Below are 4,542 nucleotides of genomic sequence, written 5' to 3'. Positions count from 1 at the left end.
CCAAACCCATTCTATGAAGCCAGCATATCCCTGACACCAAAACCAGGTAAAGACTCCACAAAAAAAGAAAATTATAGAACTCTATAAAAGTTTTTTTCTTTTTTTTATCCCTCATGAATGTAGATGCAGAAATCCTCAACAAAATTCTAGACAATAGAATTCAACAACATATCAAAAAAATAATTCACCCTGACCAATTGGGATTCATACCAGGTATGCAGGGATGGTTCAACATTAGAAAAACAATTAATGTAAGCTACCACATAAATGGTAACCCTGGTGGTGTAATGGTTAAGTGCTACAGCTGCTAATCAAAGGTCAGCAGTTTAAATCCACCAGGCGCTCCTTGGAAACTCTATGGGGCAGTTCTACTCTGTCCTATAGAGTCACTATGAGTCGGAATGGACTCGATGGCACTGGGTGGGTACCACATAAACAAAACAAAAGACAAGAATAACATGATTTTATCAATTGATGCAGAAAAGGCAATTTGACAAAGCCCAACACCCATTCATGGTAAAAACTCTCAGCAAAATAGGAATAGAAGGAAAAATCCTCAACATAATAAAGGGCATTTATACAAAGCCAACAGCCAACATCACCCTAAATGGAGAGAGCCTGAAAGCATTCGCATCGAAATCAGGAACCAGACAAGGATGCCCTTTATCACCACTCTTATTCAACATTGTGTTGGAGGTCCTAGCCAGAGCAATTAGGCTAGATAAAGAAATAAAGGGCATCCAGATTGGCAAGGAAGAAGTAAAATTATCTCTATTTGCATATGACATGATCTTAAACACAGAAAACCCTAAGGAATCCTCCAGAAAACTACTGAAACTACTAGAAGAGTTCAGCAGAGTATCGGGATACAAGATGAACATACAAAAATCAGTTAGAGTCCTCTACACCAACAAAAAGAATATCAAAGAGGAAATCACCAAATCAATGCCATTTACAGTAACCCCCAAGAAAATAAAATACTTAGGAATAAATCTTACCAGAGATGTAAAAGACTTTTGCAAAGAAAACTACAATACGCTTCTGCAAGAAACCATAGAGACTTACATAAGTGGAAAAACATACCTTGCTCATGGATAGGAAGACTTAACATTATAAAAATGTCTATTCTACCAAAAGTGATCTATACATTTAATGCAATTCCGATCCAAATCCCAAGGACAATCTTTGATGAGATGGAGAAACAAATCACCAACTTCATATCGAAGGGAAAGAGGCCCCAGATAAGTAAGGCATTACTGAAAAAGAAGAACAAAGTGGGAGGCCTTATTTTACCTGGTTTTAGAACCTATTATACCGCCACAGTAGTCAAAAACAGCCTGGTACTGGTACAACAACAGATACATAGACCAATGGAACAGAACTGAGAATCCAGACATAAATCCATCCATATATGAGCAGTTGATATTTGACAAAGGCCCCAAAACAGATAAATGGGGGAAAGACAGTCTTTTTAACAAATGATGCTGGCATATCTGGATATCCATCTGCAAAAAAATGAAACAAGACCCATACCTCACTCCATGCACAAAAATGAGATCACAATTGATCAAAGACCTAAATATAAAATCTAAAACGATAAAGATCATGGAAGAAAAATTAGGGACAATGTTAGGAGACCTAATACATGGCATAAACAGTATAGAAAACATCATTAAGAATGCAGAAAAAAAAACTAGATAACTGGTAGCTCCTAAAAATCAAACACCTATGCTCATCCAAAGACTTCACCAAAAGAGGAAAAAGACTACCTACAGACTGGGAAAAAGTTTTTACCTATGACATTTCTGATCAGCGCCTGATCTCTAAAATCTAAATGATACTGCAAAAACTCAACTACAAAAAGACAAATAACCCAATTAAAAAAATGGGCAAAAGATATGAATAGACAATTTAATAAAGAAGACATTCAGGCAGCTAACAGATATATGAGGAAATGCTCACGATCATTAGCTTTTAGAGAAATGCAAATCCAAACTACAATGAGATTTCATCTCACTCCTCCAACAAGGCTGGCATTAATCCAATAAACACAAAACAATAAATGTTGGAGAGGCTGTGGAGAGATTGGAACACTTATACACTGCTGGTGGGAATGTAAAATGGTACAGCCACTTTGGAAATCGATTTGGCGCTTCCTTAAGAAGCTAGAAATAGAACTAACATATGACCTAGGAATCCCACTCCTCGGAATATATCCTAGAGAAATAAGAGTCTTTACACGAAGAGATATATGCACACCCATGTTTATTGCAGCACTGTTTACAATAGCAAAAAGATGGAAGCGACCAAGGTGCCCATCCATGGATGAATGGATAAACAAATTATAGTATATTCACACAATGGAATACTACGCATCGATAAAGAACGGTGATGAATCTGTGAAACATTTTATAACATGGAGGAACCTGGAAGGCATTATGCTGAGTAAAATTAGTCAGTTGCAAAAGGACAAATATTGTATAAGATCACTATTATAAGAACTTGAGATATAGTTTAAACTGAGAAGAAAACACTCTTTTGTGGTTATGAGGGGGGGAGGGAGGAAGAGTGGGAGAGTGGTATTCACTAATTATACAGTAGATAAGAACTACTTTAGGCGAAGGAAAGACAACACACAATGCGGGGGAGATCAGCACAACGGGACTAAACCAAAAGCAAAGAAGTTTCCTGAATAAACTGAATGCTTCGAAGGCCAGTGTAGCAGGGGCAGGGGTTTGGGGACCATGATTTCAGGGGACATCTAACTCAATTGGCATAATAAAATCTATTAAAAAAAACATTCTGCATCACACTTTGAAGAGTGGTGTCTGGGGTCTTAAACGCTAGCAAGCAGGCATCTAAGATGCATCAGTGAGTCTCAACCCCCCTGGGTCAAAGGTGAATGAAGAACACCAAGGACACAAGGTAATTATGAGCCCAAGAGACAGAAAGGGCCACGTGAACCAGAGACTACATCATCCTGAGACCAGAAGAACTAGATGGTGCCCAGCTACAACCGATGACTGCCCTGACAGGGAACACAACAGAGAACCCCTTAGGGAGCAGGAGAGCAGTGGGATGCAGACCCCAAATTCTCATAAAAAGTCCAGACTTAATGGTCTGACTGAGACTAGAAGGACCCCAGTGGTCATGGCCCCTAGACCCTCTGTTGCCCCAGGACAGGAACCATTCCCGAAGCCAACTCTTCAGACATGGATTGGACTGGACAATGGGTTGGAGAGGGATGCTGGTGAGGAGTGAGCTTCCTGGATCAGGTGGACACTTGAGACTATGTTGGCATCTCCTGCCTGGAGGGGAGATGAGAGGGTAGAGGGGGTTAGAAGCTAGCAAAATGGACATGAAAAGAGAGAGTAGAGGGAGAGAGTGGGCTGTCTCATTAGGGGGAGAGTAATTGGGAGTATGTAGCAAGGTGTATATAAGTTTTTATGTGAGAGACTGACTTGATTTGTAAACTTTCACTTAAAGCATAATAAAAATTATTTTTTAAAAAAGTTCACTACATTGTCCTTTTGGTCTTCATTTTAGTGCAGACTGGCAAAAACTTTGTCAGGCACTTACGTGAGACCATAGACCAGTATTTTGGAACCACAGGCATAACATTCATTCAACAGTAAATAGTGCCTACTGTATGCACACACAGCCTGACTCTTCTGGGATGGGATGAGTACAAGGGTAAATACATTAGATACAGTACCTGTCCTCCTGGAACCAACATTCTAGTGAGGGAAATCAACAATAAACAAGTACAATAAGTACAATGAAAAAATTAAATAAAGCAGAGTAAAGCAATAAAAATGATAGAATGGCATCAATGTTATAGATTAGCATTCTACAGATCAAAGAAGTCCTCTCAAGGAAGAACCTTTGAGCAGAGAGACCTGAATTAGCTATTCCACTAGGGGAAGACCATCCCAGGCAGAGAGAGAGCAAAGGCGCTGAGGTGGAATTGGGCCTGATCTTTTCCAGGAAGAGTGAGGATGCCAGGGTAGCTTGCATGGGGAAAGGGGACAGGAGTTGAGGTCAAAGAGATGACAGGAACTACATCATGCAGAAGTTTGTGGGAGGTTGTGAGTACTTTATTTGGCTTTTACATTAAGTGAGGTGGGAGCCATAGAAGAGTTTTGAGAAGAGTAGGGATGGGTTTTGAATAGAGCAGTGACGGGATCTGACTCAGGTTTTAACAGGATCCCTTTGGCTGCTATAAGAAGAATAGACTTATGAGGTGGGAGATCTTGAAAAACAAGCGAAGAGGTTACTGAAGTAATCCAGGTGAGAGATGATGGGGCTTTGACCAGGATAGATAGTATTGGGGAATGTGGTGAGAAGTCAGATACGGAATTTTTAAAATACCAAGGCTGCAAGTAGTTGAGTGCTGCAGGTAAATGCTATTGTAAACAGCATTGTGTCCTTAATTTCCTTTTCGTATTGCTCATTGCTGGTATTTAGAAACCTGACTGACAAGGGCAGAAACTGACTCTTCCCCCAGGTTCTAAGGACTTGAATTTGAGATCTAAGTCCATC

The sequence above is a fragment of the Loxodonta africana genome, chromosome X, assembly GCF_030014295.1.
Source record: "Loxodonta africana isolate mLoxAfr1 chromosome X, mLoxAfr1.hap2, whole genome shotgun sequence".
Lineage (NCBI taxonomy): Eukaryota > Metazoa > Chordata > Mammalia > Proboscidea > Elephantidae > Loxodonta > Loxodonta africana.
The sequence above is the reverse complement of the archived record's forward strand: the minus strand, read 5'-3'. Positions refer to the sequence as shown.